Consider the following 15155-nt stretch of genomic DNA (forward strand, 5'->3'; position numbering starts at 1 on the left):
CGCCATTCTCCTGCCTCAGCCTCCCGAGTAGCTGGGACTACAGGCGCCCGTCACCTCGCCCGGCTAGTTTTTGTATTTTTTTTTTTTTTTTTTTTTTTTTTTTTTTGAGACGGAGTCTCGCTCTGTCGCCCAGGCTGGAGTGCAGTGGCCGGATCTCAGCTCACTGCAAGCTCGGCCTCCCGGGTTTACGCCATTCTCCTGCCTCAGCCTCCCGAGTAGCTGGGACTACAGGCGCCCGCCACCTCGCCCGGCTAGTTTTTTGTATTTTTTAGTAGAGACGGGGTTTCACCGGGTTAGCCAGGATGGTCTCGATCTCCTGACCTCGTGATCCGCCCGTCTCGGCCTCCCAAAGTGCTGGGATTACAGGCTTGAGCCACCGCGCCCGGCCCCCTAGTTTTTGTATTTTTTAGTAGAGACGGGGTTTCACCGGGTTAGCCAGGATGGTCTCGATCTCCTGACCTCGTGATCCGCCCGTCTCGGCCTCCCAAAGTGCTGGGATTACAGGCTTGAGCCACCGCACCTGGCCTAATCATGCTATTAAATCTTTATGTTCTTACCAATTCTTTTGTCTCTTCTACCAATTACTGAAGTATGTTAATTCTGTAATCATGATATTTCTTTCTTTTTGTAATTTCTGTTTTCTTTTGTTTTTTTGAGAGAGAGTCTCATTGATGCCCAGGATGGAGTGAAGTGGTGTGATCTCAGCTCACTGCAATATGGTGAAAAGAAAGAGAGATCAGCCTGTTACTGTGTCTATATAGAAAGAATTAGACATAAGAGACTCCATTTTGTTCTGTATTTGAATGCTGTTAATCTGTGACCCTACCCCCAACCTTGTCCTTGCAAAAGACATGTGCTGTGGTGACTCAAGGTTTAAAGGATTTGGGGCTGTGCAGGGTGTGCTTTGTTAAACAAGTGCCCGAAGGCAGTATGCTTGTGAAAAGTCATCACCATTCTCTTAATCTCAAGTACCCAGGGACACGTACACTGCCAAAGGTCGCAGGGACCTCTGCCTAGGAAAGCTAGGTATTGTCCAAGGTTTCTCCCCATGTGATAGTCTGAAATACGGCCTCGTGGGATGGGAAAGACCTGATCGTCCCCCAGCCTGACACCTGTGAAGGGTCTGTGCTGAGGAGGACCAGTACAAGAGGACAAGAGGAAAGAAGGCTTCTTGGGGGTTGTTGGCAGTTGAGATAGAGAAAAGCATCTGTCTCCTGCCTTGTATGTTCTGTTTACTGAGAAAGGAGAAAACCGCCTTAGGGCAAAAGGTGGGACTTGTTAGCACAATGCTGCTCTTTATGCACTAAAAAGGTTTATGAAGATGTTTGCATATGCATATCAAGGCACAGCACGTTATGTCACAGAGATCTTTATTCATATATCTTACTGCTGACCTTCTCCCTACAATGATCCTATTATCCTGCTACTTCCCTTTTTTCTTTTTTTCTTTTTTTTGAGACAGAGTCTCGCTCTGCCGCCCAGGCTGGAGTGCAGTGGCCGGATCTCAGCTCACTGCAAGCTCTGCTTCCCGGGTTCACGCCATTCTCCTGCCTCAGCCTCCCGAGTAGCTGGGAGTACAGGCGCCGCCACCTCGCCCGGCTAGTTTTTTGTATTTTTAAAGTAGAGACGGGGTTTCACCGTGTCAGCCAGGATGGTCTCGATCTCCTGACCTCATTATCCGCCCGTCTCGGCCTCCCAAAGTGCTGGGATTACAGGCGTGAGCCACCGCGCCCGGCCATACTTCCCTTTTTTCTAAGATGGTAAAGATAATTATCAACAAATACTAAGGGAACTCAGAGACCGATGCCGGCGTAGGTCCTCTGTATGCCGAGCGCCGGTCTCCTGTATGCCGAGCGCCGGTCCCCTGGGCCCACTTTTTCTTTCTCTATACTTTGTCTCTGTGTCTCATTTCTTTTCTCAAGTCTCTGGTTCCACCTAACGAGAAACGCCCACAGATGTGGAGGGGCAGGCCACCCCTTCACTGCAACCTCCGCCTCTCGGATTCAAGTGATTCTCCTGCTTCAGCCTCCCGTGTAGCTGGGATTACAGGCACGCACCACCACACCCTGCTGATTTTTGTTTTAGCAGAGAGGGGGTTTTACCATGCTGGCCAGGTTGGTGTTGAATTCCTGGGCTCAAGTGATCTGCCCACCTCGGCCTCCCAGGGTGCTGAGATTTATAGGCATGGGCCACCGTGCTTGGGCAGTTTTCCAGTTTTCCAAAAAACCTGCTGAAATTTTGATAGTGATTGCATTGAATCTATAGGTCAATATGGGAATAATTGCCATCTTAACATTATTGAGTACTCCAATCAATGAACATGGATTGTCTTTCCATTTAGTTAGATCTTTTAAATTCTCATCAGGAATATGGTTTCTAGTGTACATTTTGCAGTTATTTTGTTGATGTTATTTATTCATTCATTTATTTATTTAGAGACAGGGAGGCCGGGAATAGTGGCTCACGTCTGTAATCCCAGGACTTTGGGAGGCGGAGGTGGGCAGAACACCTGAGGTCAGAAGTTTGAGACCAGCCTGTCCACCATGGTAAAACCACGTCTCTACTAAAAATACAAAAATTAGCTGGGGGTCATGCCCCATGCCTGTAATCCCAGCTACTCGGGAGGCTGAGGCATGGGAATCGCTTGAACCCGGGAGGTGGAGGTCACAGTGAGCCAAGATCTTGCCACTGCACTACAGCCTGGGCCACAGAGTGAGACTCCGTCTCAAAAAAAAAAAAAAGTCTCACTCTCTAGTTTTTTTGTTTGTTTTTGTTTTTGTTTTTGTTTGTTTTGAGACCGAGTCTAACTCTGTCACCCAAGCTGGAGTGCAGTGTCGTGATCTTGGCTCACTATAACCTCTACCTCCTGGGTTCAAGCAATTCTCCTGCCTTAGCCTCCCAAGTAGCTGGTACTATAGGCACCCGCCACCACACCTGGCTAATTTTTTTTATTTTTGTATTTTTAGTAGAGATGGGGTTTCACTTATGTTGGCCAGGCTGGTCTGGATCTCCTGACCTTGTGATTCGCCTGCCTCGGCCTCCCAAAGTGCTGTGATACTGGTGTGAGCCACCACACCCAGCCTTTTTTTGTTTTTGAGATAGAGCTTCATTCATGTTGCCAAGACAGGAGTATAATGGTGCAATCTTGGGTCACTGCAGCCTCCGCTTCCTGGGTTCAAGCGATTCTCCTGCCTCAGCCTCTGGAGTAGCTGGGATTACAGGCGCCTGCCACCATGCCTGGCTAATTTTTTGTATTTTTAGTAGAGACGGGCTTTTGCCATGTTGGTCAGGCTGGTCTTGAACTCCTGACCTCAGGTGATCCGCCCACCTTGGCCTCCCAAAGTGCTGGGATTACAAGCGTGAGTCACAGTGCCCGGCCACTCTGTAGTTTTGCCATGTTGCCTAGCCTGGGCAACCAAGCTACACTCTGTCTCTACTGAGCACTAAAAAATTAGCCAGGTGTGTCTGGGTGCGGTTGCTCACGCCTGTAATCCCAGCACTTTGGGAGGCCGAGGCAGGTGGATCGCAAGGTCAGGAGATCAAGACCATGCTGGGTAACACGGTGAAACCCCGTCTTTTCTAAAAATATGAAAAAATTAGCCAGGCATGGTGGCAGATGCCTGTAATCCCAGCTACTGGGGAGGCTGAGGCAGGAGAATGGCGTGAACCCAGGAGGCGGAGCTTGCAGTGAGCCGAGATCATGCCACTGTACTCCAGCCTGGGCAACAGAGCGAGACTCTGTCTCAAAAACAAACAAACAAACAAAAAACTAGCCAGGCATAGTGGCGTACGCCTGTCATGCCAGCTGCTCGCGAGGCTGAGGCAGGAGAATCACTTGAACCCAGGAGGTGGAGGATGCAGTGAGCCTTGATTGTGCCATTGCACTCCAGCCTGGGTGATGAGAGAGAAACTCTGTCTCAAAAAAAAAAAAAAAAGGTAGCCAGAGCCAGGTATGGCGGCACACACCTGTGGTCCCAAGCTACTCTGGATGCTCAGGAGGAAGGATCAATTGAGTCCAGGAGTTGGAGCTGCCATGAGCTACGATCACGCTACTGCACTTCAGCCTGGGAGAAAGAACAAGACTGTCTCTTAGACCGGGCGCGGTGGCTCAAGCCTGTAATCCCAGCACTTTGGGAGGCCGAGACGGGCGGATCACGAGGTCAGGAGTTCGAGACCATCCTGGCTAACACGGTGAAACCCCGTGTCTACTAAAAAATACAAAAAACTAGCCGGGCGAGGTGGTGGGCGCCTGTAGTCCCGGCTACTCGGGAGGCTGAGGCAGGAGAATGGCGTAAAAACCCGGGAGGCGGAGCTTGCAGTGAGCTGAGATCCGGCCACTGCACTCCACCCTGGGCAACATAGCGAGACTCCGTCTCAAAAAAAAAAAAAGACTGTCTCTTAAATATATATATATATATATATGGCTGGGCACGGTGGCTCATGCCTGTAATCCCGGCATTTTGGGAGGCTGACACGGGCAGATCACGAGGTCAGGATATCGAGACCATCCTGGCTAGCATGACGAAACCCCATCTCTACTAAGAATACAAAAAATTAGCCGGGCGTGGTGGCAGGCGCCTGTAGTCCCAACTGCTTGGGAGGCTGAGGCAGGAGAATGGCGTGAACCCAGGAGGCAGAGCTTGCAGTGAGCCGAGATCATGCCACTGCACTCCAGCGTGGGCGACAGAGCAAGACTCCGTCTCTCTCTATATATTGTATATTTTTAATACATATACATTATATATAGGAACCAATATCATACATAATATACTATATATTACTTTCATATACAATATATAGTAGAATATATATTACTTTGATAGTAATGTATTACTGCCGGGCGCGGTGGCTCAAGCCTGTAATCCCAGCACTTTGGGAGGCCGAGACGGGCGGATCACGAGGTCAGGAGATCGAGACCATCCTGGCTAACACGGTGAAACCCCGTCTCTACTAAAAAATACAAAAAACTAGCCGGGCGATGTGGCGGGCGCCTGTTGTTCCAGCTACTGGGGAGGCTGAGGCAGCAGAATGGCGGGAACCCGGGAGGCGGAGCTTGCAGTGAGCTGAGATCCGGCCACTGCACTCCAGCCTGGGCGACTGAGCGAGACTCCATCTCAAAGAAAAAAAAAAAAGTAATGTATTACTGTCAAGTAAATAGATTTCAAAGTATATATATCAAAGTAATATATAGTATAATATACAATATATTCCTTTTTTATTTTTTGAGACGGAATCTTGCTCTGTTGCCCAGGCTGGAGTACGGTGGCATAATATTGGCTCACTGTAGTCTCTGCCTCCCGGATTCAAGCAATTCTTCTGCCTCAGCCTCCGCAGTAGCTGGGATTACAGGTGCCCGCTACCACACCTTGCTAATTTTTTGTTTTTAGTAGAGATGGGGTTTTCGCATGTTGGGTTCAGCATATATATATGTGTATATATATATATATATATATATATTTTTTTTTTTTGAGACAGAGTTTCGCTCTGGTTGCCCAGGCTGGAGTACAATGGCGCCATCTTGGCTCACTGCAACCTCTGCCTCCCGGGTTCCAGCAAATCTCCTGTCTCAGCCTCCAGAGTGGCTAGGATTACAGGCGCCTGCCACCATGCCTGGCTAATTTTTATATTCTTAGTAGAGACAGGGTTTCACTATGTTGGCCAGGCTGGTCTCGAACTCCTGACCTTTAGGTGATCTGCCTGCCTTGGCCTCCCAAAGTGTGGGGATTTTGGCCACCACGCCCAGCATTTTTTTTTTTTTGAGTGGAGTCTCACTATCAGCCAGGTTGGAGTGCAGTGGCGTGATCTCTGCTCACTGTAACCTCCAACTCCCAGGTTCAAGTTATTCTCCTGTCTCAGCCTCCCGAGTAGCTGGGATTAGAGGTGCGTACCACCACCCCAGGATAATTTCTGTATTTTTAGTAGAGATGGGGTTTCACCATGTTGTTCAGGCTGATCTCAAATTCCTGACCTCAAGTGATCTGCCTGCCTCGGCCTCCCAAAGTGCTGGGATTACAGGCATGAGCCACCATGCCTGGCCATATATACATTTGTGTAGAATTTTGCCTCTAGGATTTGGTAACAGAGGTTCCTTCTAGGAAAGTACTGGGAGAAAGGGACTATGACTGATTTTCCATTATAGTGATTCCTAGTACCTATGGGGGATTCGTTCCAGGACCCCACTTTCCCCAGGTAACATCTTCAGATGCTGAAGTCCTTCATGTAAAATGGCACAGTACACTGTATTTTATTTTTATTTATTTATGTATGTATTTTTTGAGATAGAGTCTTGCTCTGTCGCCCAAGCTGGAGTGCAGTGCCACCACCTCGGCTCACTGCCGCCTCCACCTCCCGAGTAAGTGATTTTCCTGCCTCAGCCACTTGAGAAGCTGGGATTACTGGCGCACGCCACCATGCCCAGCTAATTTTTGCATTTTTAGTATAGGTGGGGTTTCACCATGTTGGCCAGGCTGATCTCAAAGTCCTGACTTCAAGTGATCTGCCCGTAGAACACTTTAAATCAGCTCTAGATTACTTATAATACGTAATAGAATGCCTACACATAACTTCCATCTTGTGGGTTCAGAGTAGTACTTGGCACATGAAAATACAAGTTTTGGTTTTTGGAACATTATGGAATTTTTTTTTTTTGACCGAAAGCAGATGTCCACTGTCTTCCTCACATGTTGTGATCGTGGTTTAGAGGTAGGCACAGTGCCGCTCCAGCAGCGAGGGGTTCGCGTTACTTAGGAACAGCAGCTCTTTTTTCCCTTCTTCTGTAGGAGCTAAAATGGAGACAAACACAGGTAAGTGGCAGTTTCCTCCTGCTGCACTGTGTTCCCCAGGAAATGGTGTAGCCAGAGGCTACCATATCCAAATTACGTTCTGAGATAATTATCATCTGCCAAGAGATCTTACTTCTAGACTCTTACCCCAACAAGCTACTCTTTTTTTTTGTATGCAAAAAAATACTTTTTGTACGGACTTTTATTTGCTTTTCTGTGTCTCCTCCAATCCACCATGAGCTCTCCCTCCACTCCAAGAGTGTCTTCTGGACTTCACCCAGAGGGAGATTGCGTCTCAAAAAACAAAAAAAAAAAAAAAAAGGAAAAAACAAGGGATTCTGGTGAAAATGTCAAGAATGAGACTCTGGCATCTGCATTTTTTTGTTTGTTTGTTTGAGACAGTCTCCTTCTGTTGCCCAGGGTGGAGTGCAATGGCGCGACCTCGGCTCACTGCCTCCGCCTCTTGGACTCAATCGATTCTCCTGCCTCAGCCTCCCAAGTGGCTGGGATTACAGGCAGCCACCACCACATCCAGCTGATTTTTGTATTTTTAGTAGAGACGGGATTTCATCATGTTGGCCAGGCTCATCTTGAACTCCTGACCTCAGATAATCCGCCTGCCTCAGCCTCCCAAAGTGCTGGGATTAGAGGCGTGAGCCCCTGTGCCTGACCAAAGTGAATGCTTTCTAATCCGTTTCCGCTTGGAGACTTGAAGAAACATACATAAGGGATTCTGATGAAAATGTCCAGAATGGCATCTGCATTTTTAACAAGCTCTTAGGTGACTCTGCTTTATACCCAGAGTTGAAGGCCCCTGGTCTAGACAGGGTATCCAAGAATCACCAGGGTAAAGAAGAATTTTTCCAATACATTTCTGGTTCCCTAAAAAGATCTTATCTGGAGAAAATCATGTAGTTGGAAATGTGCTTGCCAGGGATTGGAGGCTGTACCTTGAAAAGTCAGTGAATCAACTGGATTTCACTTTGCTACCCACAAAATGGGAACAACTTACTGTTGCCTATTTATTTCACATGGATAAATGAGTTTCAAGTTATGAGTCCACTGTGAGCAAGACGTATGAAAGAAATTTAAAATGATACAGTTATTCCAACTCCAGTATCAGTTCTCCATGGTCCATTGGTACTCAGGGCACAAGGAGGACAGAAGCCATATAAAGACTACCTAGCACTCAAATTCTGGGAGTCTAGTCACCTGGTTCAGGAAGCACTCATTTGTTTTGTTTTGTTTTGTTTTTGAGGCAGAGTTTCCCTCTTGTTGCCCAGGCTGGAGTGCAATGGCAAGATATCCACTCACCGCAACCTCTGCCTCCTGGGTTCAAGCGATTCTCCTGCCTCAGCCTCCCGAGTAGCTGGGATTACAGGCATGCACCACCACACTTGGCTAATTTTGTATTTTTAGTAGAGATGGGGTTTCTCCATGTTGTTCAGGCTGGTTTTGAACTTCTGACCTCAAGTGATTCACCCACCTCGGTGTCTCAAAGTACTGGGATTACAGGTGTGAGCCACCGAGCCCAGCCAGGAAGTGCCCATTTGTAGTTTTGAAATTCTTCAGCCAGGTTGAAGCCTCTAAAGGTTGATCAAAGCGCTGTTTGTTGTAGTTGGACTGCAGAAGATCGCGGCAATTTTTCACCCAAAGATGAGCTTTAATAAAAGGCAGAAGGCCGGGCGTGGTGGCTCAAGCCTGTAATCCCAGCACTTTGGGAGGCTGAGACAGGCGGATCACGAGGTCAGGAGATCAAGACCATCCTGGCTAACACGGTGAAACCCTGTCTCTACTAAAAAAAAATACAAAAAAACTAGCCGGGCGCGGTGGCGGGCGCCTGTAGTCCCAGCTACTCAGGAGGCTGACCCAGGAGAATGGCATGAACCCGGGAGGCGGAGCTTTCAGTGAGCTGAGATCCGGCCACTGCACTACAGCCTGGGCGACAGAGCCAGACTCCGTCTCCAAAAAAAAAAAAAAAAAAAAAAGGCAGAAGAGGCCAGGCACGGTGGCTCACGCCTGTAATCCCAGCACTTTGGGAGGCTAAGGCAGTTGGATCACGAGGTCAGGATATCGAGACCATCCTGGCTAACACGGTGAAACCCTGTCTCTACTAAAAATACAAAAAATTAGCTGGGAGTGGTTGCAGGCGCCTGCAGTCCCAGCTACTCAGGATGCTGAAGTAGGAGAATGGTGTGAACCCAGGAGGTGGAGCTTGCAGTGAGCCGAGATCGTAGCACTGCACTACAGCCTGGGAGACAGAGCAAGACTCTGTCTCAAAAAAAATAAAAAATAAATAAAAGGCAGAAGAAAACAAACCAGGCAGAAACTGTATTGAACTGGAAATATTCCAGCCTCTTTAAGTTATGGGAAATGACTTTAGTTTCCTCTATATATATATGTTTTTTTTTTTTTAATTTTTTTGACAGTGTCTTGCTGTGTTGCCCAGGCTAAAAGGCAATGGTGAGATCACAGTTAACTGTAACCTTGAACTCCTAGGCTCTGGCAATCCTACTGCCTTAGCCTCTCAAAGTGCTGGTAAACCACTGTGCCTGGCCTTGTCAGGTCCATCTTAGACTAAACATTAACATTAGGATCAATACATAAATCAGGCCAGGTGTAGTAGCTTAGGCCTGTAATCTAAGCACTTTGGGAGGTCAAGTTGGGCAGATCACTTAAGGTCAGGAGTTCAAAATCAGCCTGGCCAACATGCTGAAACCCTGTCTCTACTAAAAATACAAAAAAAAAAAAAAAAAAGCTAGGCATGGTGGCAGGTGCCTGTAATCCCAGCTACTCAGGAGGCTAAGGCAGGAGAATCACTTGAACCTGGGAGGCGAGAATGCACCACTGCACTGCAGCCTGGGCAACAGAGTGAGATTCCATTTCAAAAGAAAAAAAAAAAAAGAATCAATATACAAGCAAGGCTGGGCACGGTGTCTCACGTCTATAATCCCAGCACTTTGGGAGGCTGAGGTGGGCGATCACCTGAGGTCAGGAGTTTGAGACTAGTCAGACCAACACAGTGAAACTCTGTCTCTATTTAAAAAAAAAAAAAAAAGGCCGGGCTCACGCCTGAAATCCCAGCACTTTGGGAGGCCGAGGCGGGTGGATCACAAGGTTAGGAGATTGAGACCATACTGGCTAACACAGTGAAACCTCGTCTCTACTAAAAATACAAAAAAGTAGTCAGGCGTGGTGGCGGGTGCCTGTAGTCCCAGCTACTCGGGGGGCTGAGGTAGAGGAATGGCGTGAACCCGGGAGGCAGAGCTTGCAGTGAGCCGAGATAGTGCCACGGCACTCCAGCCTGGGCGACAGAGCGAGACTCTGTCTCAAAAAAAAAAAAAAAAAAAGAATCAATATATAAAGCATACCAAGTAGATTAAAGGTCACTTCTGTGTACTAGCAGGCTTGAAAGGTAAGTCAGAAAATGTGGATGTTATGTGAGCAGCCTTGTTTTAAAAAAAGAAAATGTAGGCCAGGTGCCATGGCTCATGCCTGTAATCCCAGCACTTTGGGAGTCCAAGGTGGGCAGATCACCTGAGGTCAGGAGTTCGAGACCAGCCTGGCCAACATGGCAAAACTCTGTCTATACTAAATACAGAAATTAGCCAAATGTGGTGGTGCATGCCTGTAATCCCAGGTACTGGGGAGGCTGAGGCAGGAGAATCGTTTGAACCCAGGGGATGCAGGTTGCAGTGAGCCGAGATTGTGCCACTGCACTCCAGTCTGGGCGACAGAGTGAGACTCCATCTCAAAACAAAACAAAACAAAAACAAAAACAAAAAGAAAATGCAGATGCACACAATATTTAACAAAAAAGGGATATATGCAAAGTGTAATATCCCTTAAGTTTTGACAACCTATACTGACGACTCTAGAATGCTGATAAATAGTAAAAGGCTCTGTGGGTACTCAAAGTTGTTAACTAATGGCAAAAAAAAAAAAAAACAAAAAACCCTGTGGCGACCTCTAAGGCAGGAGTTTATGCTCATGGGTATTAAATATCAAAAGAAGGACTGCTTAGCATCAAAAGGCTTCAGGAAGCTTTTAGTCCAATTTCCTTCTGTCACATTGACTTCACCTTTTAACCTACTTGGCAGTAATATCACAAAGAAATCATGATGGATGAGCTCAGACTGCTCCACATCTGGAGCAAAGGCTTTTCTTCTTCTTCTTCTTTTTTTTTTCTGAGACAGGGTCTTGTTTTGTCTCCCAGGCTAGAGGCAGCGGTGCGATCACAGCTCACTGCAGCCTCCTCCTGGGTTTAAGTTCAGGCAATCCACCCGCCTCGGCCTCCCAAAGTGCTGGGATTACAGGCATGAGCCATTGTGTCTGGCAAAGGCTTTTCCTTTAGCTGTCAGATCCCTATTAGAAAATTAAAGCTGCAAGGCTACCACGGTAAAAAGATAACTGAACCTAACAGAGAGAAGAAAAGACAGGAAGTTCTTACCATCTGGAATACATAGTATCAGCCAGTCCTATTCTGCACAGAAATTAATAACATGGCAAAGACTGAGGGTTTTTCCTGTTCCCTTCTCTCCATCTAAAGTATGTGTTGTCAAAGAAAACATGACTAGAAGGTGACTAGAAGGGTCACTTGTACTGTCAACAGTACTTATGTTTGTTTGTTTGTTTGTTTGTTTGTTGTTGTTGTTTGAGACGGAGTCTCGCTCTGCTCTCCAGGCTGGAAAGCAGTGCCGTGATCTTGGCTCACTGCAACCTCCGCCTTCCGAGTTCAAGGGATGACGCTTCTGCCTCAGCCTCCCAAGTAGCTGTGCTTACAGGCGTGTACCACCACGCCTGGCTAATTTTTGTATTTTTAGTAGAGACAGAATTTCACCATGTTGACCAGGCTCATCTTGAACTCTTAGCCAAAAATGATTTGACTGCCTCGGCCTCCCAACACCGCACCTGGCCAGTGTTGATATTTTTAAAAGAAATCCTGGCTGGGCACGGTGGTTCACCTCTGTAATCCTAGCACTTTTTGAGGCCAAGGTAGGTGGATCACCTGAAGTTAGAAGTTTGAGAACAGCCTGACCAACATGGAGAAAACCCATCTCTACTAAAAATACAAATTAGCAGGCCATGGTGGCACATGCCTGTAATCCCAGCCACTTTGGAGGCTGAGGTGGGAGAATTGCTTGAACCAGGGAGGCAGAGGTTGTGGTGAGCCGAGATGCGTCATTGCACTCCAGCCTGTGCAACAAGAGTGAAATTCCATCTAAAAAAACAAAAAGAAATTCTGTCCGGGTGCAGTGGCTCACGCCTGTAATCCCAGCACTTTGGAAGGCCGAGACGGGAGGATCATCTGAGGTCAGGGGTTTGAGACCAGCATGGGCAACATGGTGAAATCCTGTTTCTACTAAAAATACAAAAAATTAGCTGGGCGTGGTGGCACATGCCTGTAATCCCAGATACTGGGGAGGCTGAGGCAGGAGAATCACTTGAACCCAGGAGGCGGAGGTTGCAGTGAGCCGAGATCACACCACTGCACTCCAGCATGGGCAGCTGACTGAAACTCCATCTCAAAAAAAAAAAAAAAAAAGAAGTTGTTGGTGGGCGCAGTGGCTCACGCCTGTAATCCCAGCACTTTGGGAGACCAAGGAGGGTGGATCACCTGGGGTCAGGAGTTCGAGACCAGCCTGACCAACATGGTGAAACCCCCTCCCTACTAAAAACTCAAAAATTAGCCAGGTGTGGTGGCACATGCCTATAATCCCACCTACTCAGGAGGCTGAAGCAGGAGAATTGCTTGAACCCGGGAGGTGGAAGTTGCAGTGAGCTGAAATCACACCACTGCACTCCAGCCTGGGCGACAGAGCGAGACTTCTTCTAAAAAAAAAAAAAAAGTTTGGAATTACCTGTCAAATCTTACATCAATCCAATTGTTTTGTTAGGATTTAGTTTTGCTGTGTCGCCCAGGCTGGAGTGCAATGGCATGATCTCGGCTCACTGCAACCTCTGCCTCCCAGGTTCAAGTGATCCTCCTGCCTCTGCCTCCTGAGTAGCTGGGACTATGGGCACCCGCCACCATGCCCAGCTAATTTTTTATGTTTTTAATAGAGAAGGGGTTTTACCATGTTGACCAGGCTGGTCTCCAACTCCTGACTTCAGATGATCTGCCTGCGTTGGCCTCCCAAAATGCTCCAATTACAGGCATGAACCACCACGCCCAGCTTTGTCTTCTCATCTGTGACCAAGACTTTGAACAGTGGATAAGGCCTGGTGTTCACTCATGTCTTTGTCTTGTTTTTCTGAGGCAGAGTCTTGCTCAGTTGCCCAGGCTGGAATGAAGTGGTGCAATCACTGCTCACTGAAGCCTCGGCTTCCCCGGCTCATGAGATCCTCTCACCTCAGCCTCACAAGTAGCTGGGACCACAGGTGTGCACCACCATACCTGGCTAATTTTTTGACTATTTTTTGATAGAGATGAGGTTTTGCTATGTTGCCCACGTTGGTCTTGAACTCCTGAGCTCAAGGGATCCTCCCACTTTGGCCTCTCAAAGTGTTGGGATTACAGGCGTGAGCCACCATGCCTGGACCATTCATCTCTTAAAGCTAGAAAAGATATCTCCCATTGTTTTGAGACAGCCTGCTGCCCAGGCTGGAGTGCAGTGGCCCGATATCAGCTGACTGTAGCCTTGACCTCCTGTGCTCAAGTGATGATTACAGCTAAACCTCTTGAGTAGCTTGGGCTACAGGCACATACCACTGTGCACCGCTAATTAAAAAAAAATTTTTGTGTGGAGTTGGGGACTCTCTATGTTGCCCAGGCTAGTCTTGAACTCTTGGGCTCAAGTGATCCTCCCACCTCAGCCTCCCAAAGTGCTGGGATTACAGGCATGAGCTACTGTGCCCAGCCTCATTTTTTATCTTAACCAAGAATGCTGGTTGCTGTCCCCAAACCCAGTATGTATATAAAGGTGGCCTAAATGATGATGCCAATTGCTTGTCAAAGTAAACCGTAGATGTAGGGGTAGCAGAGACAATTCTTGCCATCTGGATTCTTCTGTGCTGTGTATAGAGATGCTCCGGTCATGTGACAAGATCATCTGCATGCTGCTGTTTCCATAGAAACCCCAGAGGAACTGGCAGATAAAAGGACTACAATTACAGAGAAAGCTGAAAGACACTTCAGTGGCTTGATTCATTTATTCTACTTCATTTTATGTTTGTGAAAATAGGTGAAAGCTAGAGATATATTTAAAACACACCCTAGGCCGGGCGCGGTGGCTCACGCCTGTAATCCCAGCACTTTGGGAGGCCGAGGCGGGCGGATCACAAGGTCAGGAGATCGAGACCACGGTGAAACCCCGTCTCTACTAAAAATACAAAAAATTAGGCCGGGCGCGGTGGCTCAAGCCTGTAATCCCAGCACTTTGGGAGGCCGAGGCGGGCGGATCACAAGGTCAGGAGATCGAGACCACAGTGAAACCCCGTCTCTACTAAAAATACAAAAAATTAGCCGGGTGCGGTGGCAGGCGCCTGTAGTCCCAGCTACTCAGGAGGCTGAGGCAGGAGAATGGCGTGAACCCGGGAGGCGGAGCTTGCAGTGAGCCGAGATCGCGCCACTGCACTCCAGCCTGGGCGACAGAGAGAGACTCCGTCTCAAAAAAAAAAAAAAAAAAACACACACACACCCTGCTGAGATCATGTTTTGGGTAATGGGTGATTACTTTTTTCTTTCCACATAGACTGTATTAAGATGGGAAGACTCAGAGGGTAGGGGCAGGGGAAGGAAGTTACTGGTTCTTCACATTACAGCACAGACCACAAATTAATTTCATTTATGAGAGGCAGCAACAAAAAGAAATCAATATCCAGTCTAATGGGGAACTGGACTAGAAAATGCAACACTAGACACTGCTGGAATCCTGGCTTCTGCAGACAAAATTCACTGTAAATGCTGCTCTTCTCATAACAAATCAAGTTAGTTTCCTCTCCAGACCCTAGGAAATCCACTTATAACTGCAAAATAGCACCAGATTGGTTATTAGAAAATTGGATTCTGGCCGGGTGTGGTGGCTCATGCCTGTAATCCCAGCACTTTGGGAGGCCAAGATCAGGAGATCAAGACTGTCCTGGCCAACATGGTGAAACCATGTCTCTATTAAAAATATAAAATATAAAAATTAGCTGGGTGTGGTGGTGTGTGCCTGTAGTTCCAGCTACTCAGGAGGCTGAAGCACAAGAATTGCTTGAACCCAGGAGGCAGAGGTTGCAGTGAGCCGAGATCACAGCACTGCACTCCAGCCTAACAACAGAGCGAGACTCCATCTCAAAGAAAAAGAAGAAAAAAAAAAAACAAGAAAAAGGCCGGGCGCGGTGGCTCAAGCCTGTGATCCCAGCACTTTGGGAGGCTGAGACGGGCAG

General features: G+C 47.6%; 1 protein-coding gene and 1 pseudogene across 2 annotated transcripts in view; both read right to left on the bottom strand.

Annotated features, from left to right (window-relative positions):
• Positions 1–15155, bottom strand: part of DAP3 (death associated protein 3) — a 192457-nt gene that overhangs the window by 141489 nt on the left and 35813 nt on the right. The gene's annotated exons all lie outside the window — the stretch shown is intronic.
• The window catches only part of LOC106996278 (uncharacterized), a 45710-nt pseudogene continuing 36793 nt past the window's right edge, over positions 6239–15155 (bottom strand). The window contains exon 3 of the transcript XR_013397640.1: positions 6239–6782. The product of XR_013397640.1 is annotated as an uncharacterized LOC106996278 (transcript). The remainder of the gene's footprint in view (positions 6783–15155) is intronic.

The sequence above is a fragment of the Macaca mulatta genome, chromosome 1, assembly GCF_049350105.2.
Source record: "Macaca mulatta isolate MMU2019108-1 chromosome 1, T2T-MMU8v2.0, whole genome shotgun sequence".
NCBI classification, from domain to species: Eukaryota; Metazoa; Chordata; class Mammalia; order Primates; family Cercopithecidae; genus Macaca; species Macaca mulatta.